Source organism: Pristiophorus japonicus, chromosome 14 (genome assembly GCF_044704955.1).
Source record: "Pristiophorus japonicus isolate sPriJap1 chromosome 14, sPriJap1.hap1, whole genome shotgun sequence".
NCBI lineage: Eukaryota > Metazoa > Chordata > Chondrichthyes > Pristiophoridae > Pristiophorus > Pristiophorus japonicus.
Genome location: NC_091990.1, coordinates 155,328,070 through 155,348,745, shown reverse-complemented (window position 1 = coordinate 155,348,745; position 20,676 = coordinate 155,328,070).

The window sequence follows — 20,676 nt, the reverse complement described above, 5'->3', positions numbered from 1 at the left end:
AAATCCAGAACCAGGGGGCACAGTCTAAGGATAAGGGATAAGCCATGTAGGACTGAGATGAGGAGAAACTTCTTCACTCAGAGAGTTGTTAACCTGTGGAAACCCCTGCGCAGAGAGTTGTTGGTGCCAGTTCATTGGATATATTCAAGAGGGAGTTCGATATGGCCCTTACGGCTAAAGGGATCAAGGGGTATGGAGGGAAAGCAGGAAAGGGGTACTGAGGGAATGATCAGCCATGATCTTCTTGAATGGTGGTGCAGGCTCGAAGGGCCCAATGGCCTACTCCTGCACCTATTTTATATGTTTCTATGTTTCTATCCCTCCTTAAATAAGGAAACCAATACTGTACTCCAGGTGTGGTCTCATCAATCGTAGCAGGACTTACTTACTTTTATACTCCGTCCCCTTTGCAATAAAGGCCAACATTCCATTTGCTTTCCTAATAACTTGCTGTCCCTGCATGCTAACTTTTTGAGTTTCATGTACAAGGACCCCCAGATCCCTCTGCACTGCAGCATTTTTTAATCTCTCCCAACTTAAACAATAATTTACCTTTTTATTTTTCCGACCAAAGTGCATAACTTCACATTTTCCCACTTTATACTCCATCTGCCAAACTTTTGCCCACTCACTTCGCCTGTCTCCATCCCTGTTATTTATGCAATAACGGTTCAAACTGAGTACTGTATAACTAAGCAAGGTACAACCTTGGCTCTGCTCTACTTAGGCCCAAAGTGCCTGACTCTTAAAATGGCTGGCCTTTTATACCTGAGCAAAACCATGTGCGTGCTGCTCAATGGCCTCCAACAATGACGCCATCTATGGCTACAAACTGAATGTACATACATGACAATACCCCCCTCTGAGATCTTATAACAGTCTTTCACAGGTTGAAACGGTCCAGTGCTTTGCGTTCCCGGGTTGACCACCTCAGTTCGATTTCAGCCATGGGTGAGTGTGCGGGGTCTATTGTGGCTGATGGTTGGATGACTGACTTGTTGGGGGTGGCAGTGGCCATGTCAGGAATTGCAAGTCCATTTTTATTGAACAGATCCGTGATGGGAATTCTGGGTTCACTGATGACCCTTGAGTCCACTGAAGGTTGCTGGTAGGTTGGTTGGTCGTCGACGGTTTCTTCGTCCGACTGCTCTAGTTCGTCTGTGTGCCTCAGCTTTGTTTGATCCATGTGTTTCCTGCAAGTTTGCCCATTCTTGAGCTTAATAACGAATACACTGTTGCCCTCCTTGGCCATGACCGTACCAGCGATCCATTTGGGACCCTGACCATAGTTCAACACATATACGGGATCATTAACAGGAATCTCGCGTGACACAGTTGCACGATCATGGTACCCTTGTTGGCTTTGTCTTCTGTATTCAACATGATTATTTAAATCCAGGTATACCAGAGATAGCTTGGTCTTAAGACCTCTTTTCATCATTTCAGCAGATGAGACCCCTGTGAGTGTGTGGGGTCTTGTCCTGTAACTCAGCAGTATGCAAGACAAGCAGGTCTGCAGTGACCCTTGGGTTACTCTCCTCACGCTTTGCTTGATAATTTGTACTGCACGTTCAGCTTGCCCATTGGACACAGGCTTGAATGGTGCTGACCTTACATGTTTTATGCCATTAAGTTTCACAAACTCCTGAAACTCCTGACTGGTGAAGCACGACCCATTGTCGCTCACCACTATGTCAGACAGACCATGTGTCGCAAACATGACATTGAAATTCTCAATGGTTGCCGTGGATGTGCTGGATGACCTGATTATGCATTCTATCCACTTCGACTAAGACTCCACCACCACTAAAACATCTTGCCCAGGACGGAACCTGCAAAATCTACATGGATCCTAGACCAAGGTTTAGATAGCCACGACAACAGACTCAGCGGCGATTCCGCTGGTGCTTTGCTGAGCTGCATGTAAGTGTTGCACTGATGCATGCATGCTTCCAGCTCAGAATCAATTCCTGGCCACCATACATGGGACCTGGCGATGGCCTTCATCATCTCGATACCAGGATGTGTGCTGTGTACCTCAAGCACGAACTTCTCTCTCCCTTTCCTAGGCATTACAACGTGATTGCCCCACAATATGCAATCTGCTTGAATAGACAGTTTGTCCTTGAGACAAATGTACGGTTTGGCCTCCTCGCATATTTGCTTAGGTATGGCAGACCAAACCCCTTTGAGGATGCTACCCTTTACCACTGATAAAATCGGGTCCTGGCTGGTCCAGGTCTTAACTTGTTGAGCCGTGACAGGGGTTCCTTCACTTTCAAAAGCATCCATGATTAACATTAGATCCGCTGGTTGTGGTGTTTCCACCTCTGGTGTGGGCAACGGCAGCCGGCTCAAAGCATCGGCACAATTCTCTGTGCCAGGTTTGTGGCGAATGACACAATCATCGGCAGATAATGTCAGCGCCCACCTTTGGATGTGGGATGAAGCGTTGGTATTGATACCTTTGCTCTTGGAAAACAATGAAATGAGCGGCTTGTGATCAGTCTCTAAGTTGAACCTCAGACCGAACAGGTATTGATGCATCTTTTTAACACCGTACACTCACGTTAAAGCTTCTTTTTCTACCATGCTGTAGCTCTTTCTGCTTTAGACAAACTTTTGGATGCATACGCGACAGGTTGAAGTTTCCCCGACTCATTGGCTTGTTGGAGTACGCAACCAATTCGATGTGACGATGCATCACAGACCAAAACTAAACGTTTACATGGGTCATAATGTACCAGCAGTTTGTGCGATCAAAGCAGATTGGTGGCTTTCTCGAAAGCTCTGTCTTGCGATGCGCCCCACACCCAGTTGTCGCCTTTTCTCAATAGCATGTGCAGTGGTTCTAGTAAGGTGCTCAATTTAGGTAGGAAGTTACCAAAGTAGTTGAGTAGACCCAGGAACGAATGGAGCTCCGTCACGTTCTGCATTCTTGATGGCCTTGGTTTTCACGTCAGTAGGTCTGATGCCATCAGTGGCGATTTTTCTCCTGAGGAATTCAACCTCCGGTGCCTTGAAGATGCACTTCGAGTGTTTCAGTCTGAGTCCCATTCTATCCAAACGCAGTGGAACCTCTTCCAGGTTGTTCAGATGTTCCTTGGAGTCATGACCGGTGATCAGGATGTCATCTTGGAATATGACGGTTCTGGGAACGGGCTTCAGTAGACTTTCCATATTCCTCTGGAATATTGCTGCAGCCGAGTGAATTCCGAAAGGACACCTGTGGTAAATAAACAGTCGTTTGTGCGTGTTAATGCACGTAAGTCTCTTCAACATCTCAACCAACTCCTGTGTCATATAGGCTGACGTCAAGTCCAGTTTTGTGAACGACTTCCCTCCGGCTAGCATCGCAAACAAGTCATCAGCCATCAGTAATGGGTACTGATCTTGTTTCGAAACCCTACTGATCGTAGCTGTGTAGTCTCCACAGATTCTGACTGCGCCATCACTTTTCAGCACAGGAACAATGGGGCTGGCCCATTCATTAAATTCGACCAGTGATATGATCCCTTCACGCTGGAGTCTGTCCAGTTCAATTTCGATCTTCTCCATCATCATATACGGCACTGCCTGAGCTTTATGATGGACGGGTCTTGCATCTGAGTCCACATGGATCTGCACCTTGGCTCCCGTGAAGTTGCCGATACCCGCTTCAAACAGCGAGGAGAACTTGCTCAATACTTGGGCACATGTATCTTCCTCTGATGACAATGCCTTTATGTTGTTCCAGTCACATCTGATTTTCTCCAACCAGCTCCTGCTGAGCAGCGTTGGGCCATTGCCTGGAACAATCCACAGCGGTAACTCGTGAACCGCACCGTAACATGACACATTAATTTGTGCACTGCCAATCACCCTTATCAGTTCTTTGGTGCAGCTTGGCGTTAACAGGGCTCAGCCTGGGCCTCACAGTCTTAGTATCCCACAGCTTATTAAATGCCCTCTCGTTCATGATCGATTGACTCGCTCCCGTGTCCAGTTCCATCGATACCGGTATCCCGTTAAACTTCACATTAATCAAAATTGGTTTACTCTTGGTTATGAAGGAGTACAGTCCATACACTTACTCCTCTGGCACCGCGGATTGTGTATCTGGATCCGCGCTCATCTGACTCTCATCTTCCACGTGGTCCACACTGTGTGCTCGCTTTCTAATGTGCGGACACTTGCGCTGGAGATGCCCCACTCTCTGACAGCCTTTGTAACTATATTGCTTAAATCGGCACTGCTGGTGCCGATGATTTCCCTCACAACGCCAACACGGAGAAGTCGGATACATTCCCGCTGACGGACTTCAGACAGCCACCGGTTTCGCCAACGCAGCTGGATAGGCCCTGCCATGTGCCGCTCTGCCGAACGCCAAATCAATTGCATTTACAGTACTTGCCGAGGTTTGGTTCTTCAACGATTATTTGCTTTCGACTCCTATCTGTCATCATACATGATTGAGCGATCTGGATGGCCCTTTTTAAATCCAACTCCTCCACTGCCAGAAGTTTGTGCAGGATCACCTCGTGGTTGATACCGACAACAAAGAAGTCCCGCTAGACGTCCCAGGTCGGCAACGAATTCCGCCGCGCTCTGGCCCTCCGATCGAACGTGTGTATAAAACCTTTATCTCGAGATGATGATGCCATCGTCTGGCTTGAGGTGCTCCCGTACCAATGTACACAACTCCGCGTACGTTTTTTCTGTTGGATCACTAGGCTTGAGTAGATTCTTTATCAGACCGTAGATCTTTGAACCGCACACAGTGAGGAACACGGCCCGGCGCCGATCTGCATCGTCGACCCCCTTCATTTTGTTGGCCATGAAGTACTGATTCAAACGGCTCACCAAGTCTGCTCAATCTTTTCCCTCCATGAATCGCACTAAAAATCTAATCGTGCTCATTTTGAAAACAAAGGTTCTTGTATTCTCATCGCCAAATGTTATGTATGCAATAAAGGTTCAAACTGAGTGCTGTTTACATAAGCAAGGTGCAACCTTGGCTCTGCTTTATTTAAGCCCAATATGCCTGACTCTCAAAATGGCTGGCCTTTTATACCTGAGCAGCACCATGTGCGTGCTGCTCAGTGGCCTCCAACAATGACGCCATCTGGTGGCTACAAACAGAATGTACATACATGACAATCCTGTTGCAGATCATTTGCGTCTTCCTCACAACTTGTTTTCCCATCTATCTTTGTACCATCAGCAAATTTGGCTACATTAAACTTGGTCCCTTCATCCAAGTCATTAATATAGATTGTAAATAATTGAACATGCATATAATGAAAGCCATGCTGCCACAGGAAATATCATTGAGCACACTGTTGCATGATGAAGCAATGCTTCTGCTGCTTGGACCGCTCAGGAGGATCCCTGCAGTTCTTGGCAGAGCGTGTGCCAAGATTTATGGTCGTCTACTGCATGCTTCACAACCTCACTAACCTGAGAGCAAAGCCCTTGCCATCAGCTATACAGCGACCAGCTGAGCAGCAGGAGGAGGAGGAGAAACAGGAGAAGGAAGAGGAAGGGAGGAGGCAACCTAGACAGCCCCTTTCTGCCCGGGCTGTCCGTGACCGACTCACCCCACTGCGATACCAGTAAACGCATCCGCAATTCCCCATTCACCAACAGTTCCACACCTTCCCTTCCCTCTGACACTGACCATCACAGCATTCGCTAGGCCGCAATGCAAAACTAAAGCCACTACAAAACAAACATTCCAAACAAGATTTATAAATAAAATCATGCCATAGCGTATACAACAGTTAGCAAATCACTCTTGTGCATTCCCTCAGGCTCAATGAGCTGAATGGTCTGCTCCTGCTCCTATTTCTTATGTTCTTATGTCTTTTGTTTGCCTTTGCCTGTCCTAATGCCTAGAATGCCCGGCTGCGGACTGTGCTATCTCGGCTGGCTGGCAGGCAACAGCAAGGGCAATGGTGGAGTGGCAGTGGTGGGAGCAGGAATGCTGTTATCCTGAGAGAGGACAGCAGGTTCGTGCTCTATGGAGCCACTGCCACTCCCCCAGGGTGGAGCCTCAGCAATCCTGTAATCTGTTGGAGGACCGACTGCTGGACTGCTGGGACACCTTGCAAGCAGGATTGAACACTGGTATTTGCAGCCAGCTTGGCAGCAAGCTGACCCTGCAACAGAGCAGTCTGAGTTTGCACATCAGTGAGCTGACCTTGCACGAGAGAAGTCTGAGCTTCCAGTGCAGCACTCTGACATTATGTGGCTTCTCTTTGTGCTGCAATGGAAGCTGAGACATCGGCCATCAGATGCTGCGTCATGGTTGGGTCCACAAGTGTGCGAACGGAGTAGGCCACCACTTCCACGCTGGAAAGGATGGGCTCCAACCTCTGCGCAAAGCCTTGTGCCAAGTTGGTGCTGGACTCCTCCATGCTCCTTGACATTGAACGCATCGAATTTAGCCCTCGCTGTCTTTCAGATCAGACATTAAACCAAAGCGCCAAGTTTAGGTAGGTGTTTCAGATCCCGTAACATTTCTTCAAAGAAGAACAGGGACTCTTTCAGTATTCTGGCCAATATTGATCCCTCAATCAACATCACCCGAACAGATGACTTTTTCAATCATGTTACTGCTGTTTGTGGGACCTTGCTCTGTATAAATTGTCTGCTGCATTTGCCTGCAGAAAATAATAGTGACTACACTTCAAACATAATTCATTGGCTGTGAAGCATTTTGGGGTGCCCTGAGGTTGGGATAAGGAGCTAGACAAAAGTATTTCTTTTTTTTTAAACTAATCCTGATCCCACTTTCAGCAGAATGAGTTTAGTAAACCACTAGACCTGTTTATTCATATTTTTACCAACTAAGGGAATTGGGACATAAAAATGCTTTCACTAGAAGTGCCATTCATATCATGCTTCTATATGTTGTAATGTTGATTATGTGAAAGATTTTTGACCTGGGTTAAATCATGCATGTAATGTAATTCAATATACTTTGTTGTGTTGAGAAACAGATGTTTTTTCAAAGGTAGAATAACTTCTTTAATTGTACAAAAATTTTTCGCACGAATTGAGTTCATTGTTACATACCCATCTGCTCACAGTTGAGTATTAATTGCTCTCTCTTCCTTTGACTGCGCCAAACTTTTATAATAAAAAACAATAAACAGAATTCCACTGTGTGGATAATAAAAAATGAACAGCTAGGTGGTAATTAAAAGAAAAAAATATTCAGTCGGTAAAAGTTAATTTTTATTTTCTACACCTTTCAGCTTTTATTGATAAGTCATTACATCGTAATATTTTTAATATTTTGATATATTGGTTGAAGATGCTGAACGTATAGGTCAGCTATTTAAGAACCACCTTCCTGCAGTTAAACATTTATTTCAAGGTTAGCATTACTTTTAAATGTTATTGTTCAAATAATCTTCAATAGACTTGACATTGGTGTTTGAGGCTTTATCTGGCAGCACCAGTCAGAACCGTGATCTGATTTTAAGAAAAAAAATATATGGAGCACTGAGTTTGAGTCGCAACTACTGTGTTAACCAACTCTTAAAGATACTGACTGATCCACTGTATGTTTCTAGTTGTGGGCTGATGGCCTGCACTGGAGCCTGAGGGCTTGAATCGGCGCCTGGTGGCATGCACTGGAGCCTGAGAGCCTGTATCGGAGCCTGGTGGCATGCACTGGGCCCTGATGGCCTGCACTGGAGCCTGAGGGCCTGTATCGGAGCCTGGTGGCATGCACTGGAGCCTGGTGGCCTGCACTGGAGCCCGAAGGTCTGTATCGGCACCTGATGGCATTCACTGGAGCCTGATGACCTGCACTGGAGCCTGAGGACCTGCACTGGAGCCTGAGGGCCTGCATTGGAGCCTGGTGGCATGCACTAGAGTCTGAGGGCATGCACTGGAGCCTGAGGGCATGCACATGGGCATGAGGGCATGCACTGGAGCCTGATGACATGCACAGGGCCCATTTTGGCATGTGCTGGACCCTGATGCCATGCTTTAGACTCTGATAGCATGTGCCCATGGCTGTTGAAAAACATTATAGAGGAGATATCTGAGGCACTAGCCCCAATTTTTCAGTCATCCATAACTGGAGAATGGTCAACGTAACACTTTGTTCCAAAAGGGAGTGAAGGATAAACTGGGTAACTATAAACCAGTTACTGTAACATCCATTGTGAGAAAATTCTCAGAAGAGTACGGAGCAGCATGGGACAGACGTGAGGAGATTTAAACAGAGTAGTTGTAGTAGAATCGACAGAGCTCAGAGCAACCCAAACACCGAGAGAAGTTGGGAAAGTGACGTCACAGTAAACGCGGAGGAGCAGCTCAGAGAATCCTGGAATAAAAGTGTAATTAGATGAAGAAATAGTCCAAATTAATCAGATTAATTAATTACTAAACTCAAAGCACATTAAATCCATTTCCCAATCGTTAAATAAGTAAATATATAAATCAATAATCTGAGTAATTAATTAGATTAATTAAATGGAGATGAGGAGGAATCTCTTCTCTCAGAGGATCGTGCCTCTTTGGAATTCTCTGCCCCAGAGAACTGTGGAGGCTGGGTCATGAATTTGTTTAAGGTGGAGACAGACAGATTTTTGAATGATAAGGGAGTCCAGGGTTATGGGGAGCGGGCAGGGAAGTGGAGTTGAGGCCATGATCAGATCAGCCATGATCTTAGTGAATGCTGGAGGAGGCTCGAGGGGACAAATGACATGCTCCTGTTCCTATTTCTTGTGTTCTATGTAGATCTAAGGGGGTAAAATAAACAAAGTAGTGGATGCTAACACTAAAGAGATCAAAATTGTATTAAGTAAGAATCTGGTATATATAAATATTAAATAAGTAAAGAATAATAGGAATTAAGGGGGTACTGATAATATATACATATATATATATATATATTTAACACAAGAGGCATTTATATAATATAAAGGAGGGGCAGCTGAGACCTGTTGCCTGAAATTCCTGTGCCATGTGGGAACTCCAGGACACCTCAGGTGTCCTAAGTGACCACATGTGCAGGAAGTGCCTCCAGCCGCTCGAGCTCAGGGTTTCTGACCCGAAGGAGCGGCTGGAATCACTTCAGGGCATACGTGAGGCAGCATCGAGGAGGAGGCTCGGGAGGTCGGAGGAGCGGCCTATAAAGGCCCAGCAGTCAGTCGAGGAGGCCAGCCGGTGCAGCTGCAGCAGAGAAAAAAGGCAAAAAAGAAGTAGAAAAAAACCGAAAGGTGACGTCACAGCCGAGGGGGTAAGTGATTGGCAAGTAATTTTTCTTTTTCCTTTCCATATCAGTAAAGAAGCTTTCGCATTGTTGTTGCCAATTTAAGGGTTAAGTCATGGCAGGACAGCTCGGACACGTGTTATGCTCCTCCTGTATTATGTGGAAAGTCAGGGACGCTTTCGGTGTCCCTGACGACTACATGTGCAGGGAGTGCATCCGCCTGCAGCTCCTGACGGACCGCATTGCGGCACTGGAGCTGCGGGTGGATGAACTCTGGAGCATCCACAATGCGGAGAATGATGTGAACAGCACATTTAGTGAGTTGGTCTTACCGCAGGAAAAGGGTACACAGCTAGATAGGGAATGGATGACCAACAGGAAGAGCAGTGCAAGGAAGGTAGTGCAGGGGTCCCCTACGGTCATCCCCCTGCAAAACAGATACACCGCTTTGGGTACTGTTGAGGGGATGACTCATCAGGGCAGAGCAGCAGCAGCCAAGTTCATGGCACCGTGGGTGGCTCTGCTGTGCAGGAGGGCAGGAAAAAGAGTGGGAGAGCTATAGTGATAGGGGATTCAATTGTAAGGGGAATAGATAGACGTTTCCGCAGCCGCAACCGAGACTCCAGGATGGTATGTTGCCTCCCTGGTGCAAGTGTCAAGGATGTCTCAGAGCGGGCGCAGGGCATTCTGAAAAGGGAAGGTGAACAGTCAGTTGTCGTGGTGCATATAGGTATGAATGATATCGGTAAAAAACGGGATGAGATCCTACAAGACGAATTTAGGGAGCTAGGAGCTAAATTAAAAAGTAGGACCTCAAAAGTAGTAATCTCAGGACTACCCATGCTAGTCAGAGTAGGAATTGCAGGATAGCTCAGATGAATAGTGGCTTGAGGATTGGTGCAGAAGGGAGGGATTCAAATTCCTGGGACATTGGAACCGGTTCTGGGGGAGGTGGAACCAGTACAAACCTGACGGTCTGCACCTGGGCAGGACAGGAACCAATGTCCTCGGGGTAGTGTTTGCTAGTGCTATTGGGGAGGAGTTAAACTAATATGGCAGGGGGATGGGAACCAATGCAGGGAGACAGAGGAAAATAGAATGGGGGCAGAAGCAAAAGATAGAAAGAAGAAAAGTAAAAGTGGAAGGCAGAGAAACCTAAGGCAAAAAGCATTACACCAAAATTCTAAAAGGGCAAAGTGTGTTAGAAAGACAAGCCTGAAGGCTCTGTGCCTCAATGCGAGGAGTATTCAGAATAAGGTGGATGAATTAACTGCGCAGATAGCAGTTAACGGGTATGATGTAATTGGCATCAAGGAGACATGGCTCCAGGGTAACCAAGGCTGGGAACTCAACATCCAGCGGTATTTAACATTTAGGAAGGATAGACAGAAAGAAAAAGGAGGCGGGGTGGCATTGCTGGTTAAAGAGGAAATTAATACAATAGAAAGAAAGGACATTAGCTTGGACGATGTGGAATTGGTATGGGTGAAGCTATGGAATACCAAGGGGCAGAACATGCTGGTGGGAGTTGTGTACATACCACCAAACAGTAGTAGTAAGGTTGGGGACAGCATCAAACAAGAAATTAGAGATGCATGCAAAAAAGTTACAGCAGTTATCGTGGGTGACTTTAATCTACATATTGATTGGGCTAACCAAACTGGTAGCAATGTGGTGGAGGAGGATTTCCTGGAGTGTATTAGGGATCGTTATTAGGGACCAATATGTCGAGGAACCATCTAGGGAGCAGGCCATCCTAGACTGGGTGATGTGTAATGAGAAAGGACTAATTAGCAATCTTGTTGTGCGAGGCCCCTTGGGGAAGAGTGAACATAATATGGTAGAATTTTTTATTAAGATGGAGAGTGACACAGTTAATTCATAAACTAGGGTCCTGAACTTAAGGAAAGATAACTTCGATGGTTTGAGGCGTGAATTGGCTAGAATAGACTGGCGAATGATACTTAAACGGTTGACGGTGGAAAGGCAATGGAAAACATTTAAAGATCACATGGATGAACTTCAGCAATTGTACATCCCTGTCTGGAGTAAAAATAAAATGGGGCTGATGGCTCAACCGTGGCTAACAAGGGAAATTACGTATTGTGTTAAATCCAAGGAAGAGACATATAAATTGGCCAGAAAAAGCAGCAAACCTGAGGACTGGGAGAAATTTAGAATTCAGCAGAGGAGGACAAAGGGTTTAATTAAGAGGGGGAGAATAGAGTATGAGAGGAAACTTGCCGGGAACATAAAAACTGACTGCAAAAGCTTCTATAGATATGTGAAGAGAAAAAAATCAGTGAAGACAAACGTCGGTCCCTTGCAGTTGGATTCAGGTGAATTTATAATGGGGGAACAAAGAAATGGCAAACCAATTGAACAAATACTTTGGTTCTGTCTTCACGAAGGAAGACGCAAATAACCTTCCAGAAGTACTAGGGGACTGAGGGTCTAGTGAGAAGGAGGAACTGAAGGATATCCTTATTAGGTGGGAAATTGTGTTAGGGAAATTGATGGGATTGAAGGCCGATAATCCCTGGGGCCTGATAGTCTTCATCCCTAAGGAAGTAGCCCTAGAAATAGTGGATGCATTGGTGATCATTTTCCAACAGTCTATCGACTCTGGATCAGTTACTATGGACTGGAGGCTAGCTAATGTAACACCACTTTTTAAAAAAGGAGGGAGCAAAAAAGCGGGTAATTATAGATCGGTTAGCCTGATTGGTGTGCAAAATCAAAAGCACATGGTATTGAGGGTAACGAACTGGTTGGCAGACAGGAAGCAGAGAGTCGGGATAAACAGGTCCTTTTCAGAATGGCAGGCAGTGACTAGTGGAGTGCCACAGTGCTCAGTGCTGGGATCCCAGCTCTTTACAATATATATCCATGATTTGGATGAAGGAATTGAGTGTAATATCTCCAAGTTTGCTGATGACACTAAACTGGGTGGCGGTGTGAGCTGTGAGGGAGACGTTCGGAGGCTGCAGGGTGACTTGGACAGGTTAGGTGAGTGGGCAAATGCATGGCAGATGCAGTATAATGTGGATAAATGTGAGGTTATCCACTTTGGGGACAAAAACGCGAAGACAGAATCTTATCTGAATGGCGACAGATTAGGAAAAGGGGAGGTGCATTGAGACCTGGGTGTCATGGTTCATCAGTCATTGAAAGTTGGCTTACAGGTACAGCAGGCGGTGAAGAAGGCAAATGGCCATGTTGGCCTTCATAGCTAGGGGATTTGAGTATCGGAGCAGGGAGGTCTCACCGCAGTTGTATAGGGCCTTGGTGAGGCCTCACCTGGAATATTGTGTTCAGTTTTGGTCTCCTAATCTGAGGAAGGATGTTCTTGCTATTGAGGGAGTGCAGCGAAGGTTCACCAGACTGATACCTGGGATGGCAGGACTGACATATGAGGAGAGAGTGGATCAACTGGGCCTTTATATACTGGAGTTTAGAAGGATGAGAGGGGATCTCATAGAAATATATAAGATTCTGATGGGACGGGACAGGTTAGATGCGGGTAGAATGTTCCCGATGTTGGGGAAGTCCAGAGCCAGGGGCACAGTCTTAGGATAAGGGGTAGACCATTTCGGACTGAGCTGAGGAGAAACTTCTTCACTCAGAGAGTTGTTAACCTGTGGAATTCCCTGTCGCAGAGAGTTCATTGGATATATTCAAGAGGGATTTAGATATGGCCCTTACGGCTAAGGGGATCAAGTGGTATGAAGAGAAAGCAGGAAAGGGATACTGAGTGAATGATCAGCCATTAACTCATTGAATGGTGGTGCAGGCCCAAAGGGCCGAATGGCCTACTCGTGCACCTATTTTCTATGTTTCTATGTTTCTATGAAAGCTTGTGGGATCATACGTTCCAAGAGGTGATCTCCCCACAGCCTCAAAAAGCTCAGAGCAATAACTGAGTTGCCATCCGGCCGGGTAGAAAGAGGCAAGCAATGCAGGAGTGCGTGCTCATTAACTGGTTTCCGGTATTGAATACCGCACGAGGTTGATGAAACCTGGAAGGAGCATGGCATTGAGAGACAAAGGACTGCATGGGGCATCCAGTGAACTGTAGGAATGCAGTGGTCAAAGGGGTTTCAATAGTCAGGGGCGTAGGTTTGCTTTTCTGCAACTGCCAACGTGAGCCCCGCAAGATGTGTTGCCTCCCTTGTGCTAGGGTAAAGGAAATCACTGGGAGGCTGCAGAACATTGTGAGGGTGAAAGGGGAACAGCCAGATGTTGTGGTCCATGTAAGAGCCAATGACATAGGCAGGAAAAGGGTTGAGGTCCTTCAGTTAGAGTTCCAGGAGCTAAGGACGAAATTAAAAAGCCAGGACCTCAAAGTTAGTCATCTCTGGATTACTCCCAGTGCCACTTGCCAGTAAATATGTGAACAGAAGGGTAAAACAATTTAAACTGTGGCTGGAGACATGGTACAGGAGGGAGGGCTTCAGATTCCTGGGGTACTGTGATTTCAGGAGGGACCTATTCAAAATGAACGATTTAAACCTCAACAGAGCTGGGACCAATGTCCTCGCAGGGAGGATAGCTAGTGCTGTTGGGGAGGGTTTAAACTAATTTGGTAGGGGGATGGGCACCAGAATGAAACATTTGAAGCAAGCTACACAGAGGACTGCGAGACACGATTATCACCAGAGTGAAGATTAGTTCAAAAATAGTAGGGATCAGACAGTGGGGAAATGCAAGTATTCTGAGATGGGTTTAGAGTCCATGTGCGTAAATAAAGTTGTTGAGTTGCTGGCACAAGTTGCCACATGAGATTATATTATAATGGCAATAACAAAGAAGAGGTAGATTGGGAACTTAATATTCCTGGCTACAAGGTATTCAATAAAGATAGAGAAGGTAAAAAAAGAAGGGGTTGACAGTATTGATCAAATAAACTATTTCAGCACTGGAAAGGGATGATGTAGTTGAAGGGTCAAAGACAGACTCTATTTGGTCAGAATTAATGAACAATAGAGGAGTTATTACGTTACTGGGTGTATACAATAGGCCACCAAATATTGGGAAGGAGATAGAGGAGCAAATTTTCAGGCAAATTACAGAAAACCATAAGAACTATTGAGTAATGATAATGGGAAACTTCAATTATCCAAATCTGGATTCATTTTGTTGCAGTGTAAAGGGCAAAGAGGGGGAGGAATACATGAAATGTTTCCAAGAGAACTTTCTTGATCAGTGCGTTCCCAGCTCAACGCAGAAGGAAGCAATGCTGGATCTAATTCTGGGGAATTCATTTGTGCAAGTAGAGCATGTTTCAGTCAGGGAGCATTTGGAAAACAGTGATCATAATATCATCAACTTTACAACAGTATGGAAAAGGACAAGGAACAATCAAGCCTAAAAATACTTAACTGGAGGAGGACTAACTTCAGTGAATTGAAAAGGAATCTGGCTCATGTGGATTGGAATGAAAAATTGGGAGACAAACCAGTAATTAAACAATGGGAGGCCTTCAAACAGGGGATAGTTCGGGTACAGTGCAGATACATTCCCACGAAAGGGAAAGGAAGTCATAGAATCATAGAATGATACAGCACAGAAGAACCATTCTGCCCATCGTGCCTGTGCCGGCTCTTTGGTAGAGCTATTCAATTAATCCCACTTCCCTGCTCTTTCCCCATAGCCCTGTAATTTTTTCCCCTTCGAGCATTTATCCAATTCTCGTTTGAATGCTATTACTGAATCTGCTTCCACCATCCTTTCAGGCAGTGCATTCCTGATCACAATAACTCAGCTGTGTAAAATAATGTTTCCTCATGTCGCCTCTGGTTCTTTTGCCAATCACTTTAAATCTGTGTCCTCTGGAGTCCAGCCAAAGCTTGAGCTCCATGGAAGATTAAAAATATAGAGATTAAAATTAAACAGAAAAAGAAGGCTTATGACAAATGTAAGGTTGCTAATACAGTAGAAAACTTGTTATGTCTTTAATACTCTTATGAATGACTCCACGAGGTCTAGTATTGTACTTGAGCTGTTGTGACCTTAGTCCCATTTTATGGCCCCAAGTTTCGGCCCGTGCCGAAAACGGTGCACCTCCAAGCTGGACGCCTGTTCTTCGCGCCTAAAAGTGCGCTGAAAAAAAAACTCCGATATTCTCCGGCTCCTCGGAGCTCGATTTCTGCTTGGCGCAGTGTGCTCTTCTCAGCGGGGGGCGGAGCCAAACACTCACGCCGATTCTGTAAGTAGTGGGGGGCGGGTCCAATTTAAATGAGCCTTCGTGGTGCCGGCAACCCTGCGTGTGCGCGTTGGAGCATGCACGCACGCGCAGTATCAAACAAACATTGGCACTCAGTCATTTTTAAAAGGACTGGAGAAAAAGTGAAGATTTGTTTCTTGGTCCCCTTCAAAGGCTTGTAATTTAATTTTTGTGATATTTCTGTGTGTGAGGGAGTGCTTTTAGCAGTACTGTTGAATAAATCACCTGCTGAAATCAGTGGGTGCATGCAAATTAAGGACTGTGTGTTTTGAGAAATAAGAGTGCCAATTCAACTTTGCAATGGATCAACGTCCACCAAGAACAAAGAATTTCTTGCATGAGGAAGTAGAGATATTAGTCAACGTAATTGAGCAGAGATGGCAGGAGCTAGATACCAGCAACAGAAGTCGCATAAAAGTACCACCTAAAGAAATGAAGAAACGCTGGAACCAAGTTGCAGAAGATTACTGCGCAGTGGTGCATACCATGAGATCTGGAAGTCAGTGTAAAAAGAAATGGCACGACCTTGGTCAAGTAGTTAGTGTAAGTAATATTTCCCATTTTTAATTTAATCGTAATTGTAACCTGGCTATCTGGTCCCATCTTGCAGACTGACACACTCTGTAAAAAGTTATATTTTACTCTTTGCAGAAGAAATTGGCACACAACAAAAGGGAGGCAACTCGTACAGGAGGATACTGCCCAATCTGCATCCACTGACACCCTTGGAACAAAGGGTAGCTGCTATGATGAGTCGTACATGGAGAAAAGCAATCGGTACAGCACAAGCTGGGCCCGCACGCGAGGAAGAGGATAAGTCCTGAAAATGCATCATGGCCCTTTAAATCAACCTGCTGCCTGGGCCTGCTATGTGTGAGAGTACTCATGCCACCCATCCGGCCCCCTCCCTTGCTGTTAAGCATTTGACTGTTCTGATGTATTTTGCAGAACATGATAATGATGATGATGATGATGACGATGATGACGATGCTGTTGCTGCCAACCCTGAGGATCCTGAGGGTACAGAACAAGAACCAGTACAACCAGCTGCGGACGATCCAGACTGGATGATGGCAGTGATGACTGAAATGTCTGCAGGGGAGAGCTTCCAATTTAATGTTTATGAGCCCCCATCAAGGGGCATCAGAGTTTCAACCCCGAGCATAGGTCTTGGTTCCACCTTCCATGGTTTTGTTTCCGATGTTGCGGGTCCCAGTGGTGCTGCTGGTATAATGCAGCATTCTACAGTCAGTGCACTACCGTCCCAGCCTGCGCCTCCCTCTCGCATAGGTTCTGGTTCCACCTACTATGGTTTTGATTCCAACGCTTCGGGTCCCAGTGTTGCTGCTGATATCATGGAGCAGTGTACACCCATTCGTCCAACATCCCAGCCCACGGCTCGCTCTCGAATGCTGTCGTCTGGAACACCGAGCGCCCCACCATCCCAGCCCGAGCCTCTCTCTCAAGTACTGCCGTCTGCAACACAGAGCGTCCTACTGTTCCAGCCTGAGCCTCTCCGTCTGGAACACAGAGCGTCCCACAGTCCCAGCCTGCGCCTCCTTGTGTAGTGGTGCCGCTTGCAACACCGAGCATCCCACCGTCCGTGCCGCGCCTCCCAGTGTAGTGGTGCCACAAGACAGACCCAGGCAGAGGAGAAGGAGATTGGAGACACGCTCTCCTGAGATGCAGCGTGCAACAGATGCGACTCAGGTTGTGGCTTTGGGTATGGAGCCCAATGAGCTTACCCGATCACTCATCGGTGGCGTCAATGCAGTAGGTGAAGAGTTGACGGTCCTGACGGGAGAAATAGCAGTAATGACACGGGAACTTAGGGAGGGAATGTCCGAGGGAGTGCAATCGACGGCACAGGCTGTCAGGGAGGGCATGCAAATTATGACACAGGCCATCAGGGAGGGCATGCAAGTGTCGGCACAGGCAGTCAGGGAGGGCCTGGTTGAGGTAGCTGCTGCAATAAGGGTACACAGCCCAGCCAATCAAATGACACCCCCATGAGGAAGTGAACATTCACTGAGATATGGATGAGACATGGTTGCAGCCTTTCTTTGCTGCTTTTGTTCTTGTTCTTGATGTAGCTGTAGTAGCGTTTTTCAAATTGAAATTGTTTTGTAAGTTTTGTAACTTTACAACTTATAAGGGATCTTATGGTTTTTAAGTGATCTCATAGTATAAATGCTCTCACATTTTTTTGTATCTTATTTAATTTTGCACCTAAAAAGTGATCCTGAAGTTTAAGTGTTCTTCAGAGTGTAAGATTTTTCACAATGAAACTGTTTTGTAAGTTTTGTAACTTTACAACATATAAGTGATCTCAGGGTTTTCAAGTGATCTTACAGTGGAAATGCTCTCACATTCTGTAAATTATTTAATTTTGCATCTAAAAAGTGATCTTGAAGTGTAAGTGATCTTAGAGTGTAAAATTTTTCACATAAAAAGTGTTTTGTAACTTTACAAGTTTATAAGTGATCTTAAAGTTTTTAAGTGATCTTCAAGAGTCATATTAAAAAGTATAGTTTGATACAACAAATATTTTATTAGAGTGACGTTAACTTTTCAATAAAATATTTTTTCATTAAAACTGTTTCATGTTCCATTAACACAACACAACGTCGGAACAACTGCAAAGAATAAACATGTCCATCTGCAAAAGTGGTCGCAGAGCCCTCAGGCATCAGTAGTTGAAGCGTTCACGGATGAGCTGCTGGCGCAAGGCTTGAGCAATCATCAAAGGGGCACGATGGACGGCCCTCCTCTGACCTCGTACTTCGGCAACAGGCACTTGCATGCTTTCCTGATTGTCGTTATCATCCACATCCTGGTCTTCCGTAATACTATCATCATGCACTGGACCCTCACGTCGGTCTTCGGGTTCCACTACCAGCTCTTGCTGCCTCATGATGGCTATGTTATGAAGCATGCAGCACACAACAGTGAAGTGACTGACAATCTGAGGAGAGTATAGCAACTGTCCTCCGGAATGGTCCAGGCATCGGAATCGCTGTTTCAATATGCCAATGGTCCTCTCAATGATGCTGCACGTCGCAATGTGCGCCATGTTGTATTGACGGTCAGCTTCTGTCCGTGTCACGCGTATGGGCGTCATGAGCCAGGTGGCCAGGCCGTACCCTTTGTCTCCCAGTAGCCAGCTCTGCCCTTCTAGCTGCTGCTCAAACATGTCAGATATAACGCTGTCGTGTAGGATGAACGCATCGTGGGTGCTGCCAGGGTATCTCACATCGACTGACATGATGCGCTGCTTGTCGTCACACACGAGCTGTACATTGATAGAGTGGAAACCTTTCCTATTTCGGTACTGCTCAGATTCCTCCACAGGTGCTCGTAAGGCTATGTGGGTACAATCAATGCAGCCCTGTACCTTTGGGAAGCCGGCAATCCTGAAGAAGCCCACAGCCCTCTCATGGATCGCTTGTGCGGTCATTGGGAAATTGATGAAGTCATTCCTTCGCGCATACAGTGCAGCCGTGACCTGGTAAACGCAGGCATGTATTGCACGTTGAGAGATGGCACACACATCTCCAGTTGTAGCCTGAAACGATCCCGAGGCATAGAAAGAAAGTGCAGCTGTTACCTTCACTTCAACAGACAAGGCAGTTGTCCTTCTGCTTCTGGGCTGCAAATCTGCTCTCACCATATCACAGATCTCAGTGACAACTTCTCTGCGAAAATGCAGCCTTTTCACACAATCAGCTTCGCTCATGTCCAGGTACGAGCGCCTGGTTCGATATTGTCGACGTGGGTAAGGTCTCCTGCCCATCAACCTACGGGCTACGACATTCCTGGTGCGGTGAGCTCTAATCAATTCTCTCCTATGCAGTGAATTGATGGCGAACCATTGCATAATCCGTGGTGTTGACAATGCAGCACCCATTCTGCAAATTTAAGTATAAAACTGTCTACGTGGCTGCCTCTCCCTGTCCAAATGGCCTCAGTCCCCCTCACAGCTCGAAGGCTGCTGCTGTATCTTCGGCTGCCGTCGAGCCACTGACGCCGCCCCTAAAGCGTGGGCTGAATGGCCTCAAGCACCATAAAGAGCTGCGTGTGTCAGGTGTTGATTCTTCGGCTGCCGGCCAGCCACTGACACCGCTGATATCCTATGGCCGAATGGCCTCACGTCCGTCCGCTGCTGATTCTTTGGCTGCCGGCCAGCCACTGACGCCGCCCCTAAAGCGTGGCCGAATGGCCTCAAGAACCTTAATGAGCTGCGTGTGTCCTGTGTTGATTCTTCGGCTGCCGGCCAGCCACTGACGCCGCTGCTATCTCATGGCCGAATGGCCTCACGTCGGTCCGTTGCTGATTCTTCGGCTGGCTGCCGGCCAGCCACTGATGCCGCTGCCGTCCGGTGTTGCTTCTTCGCGGCCAGCTATGAAGAGAATGAAGGCCTGCCTCAAGCACCGCAGCTCAGCTCGAAGGCTGCTTGCTGGCGCTGCCATCGAGACACTGACGCCACACCCCTGCCTGTCTCTAACATGAAAGGCCTGCCTGCAGCACATCAGCTCGAAGGCTGATGCTATTTCACACGGGTAGGAACATGGTTTATTTAATTTTTTCTTTGCTTATAAATTTTTATTCAGGTTGGGTTTATTTGTATAATATTTGTATAAGTGTAACTAAGGATTGATTGTAGAATTTAATGACTTCCCTTCCCCCACCTCGTTCCCTACGCCTAATTTATAACCTACGCCTGATTTTCTAAAGTGTAGACAAGGTTTTTTTGAGCTTAGAAAAATCTTCACTTACTCCATTCTAAGTTAGTTTGGAGTAAGTTTTCACTGCCGAAACTTTGAAAACAGGCGTAAGTGGCCGGACACGCCCCCTTTTGAAAAACAAATTCTGTTCCAAAGTGAAACTGTTCTAGCTGACTAGAACTGGAGCAAACTAAATGCCGAGAATTCCGATTTCTCAGATACTCCGTTCTACACCCGTTGCTCCTAAAAATCAGGAGCAACTGAGGCCGAAACTTGGGGCCATTGTAACTCCAGAGTGAGGCACAAGCATGGTGGGCAGCCTTTTATACTCGGCCCTACACACCTATGCAGGTGACCCTCAGGTCTCCCACCGCAGTGCCCTCTGGTGGCACACCTTATGTGACTATACAGTTAGCATACATGGTCTACATACATGACATCACTTCCCCCCAAGTCTTTAATGCAAATTGACTCATACATTGATGGTGACCTGGGCTTTGCTCTTCCTGGTT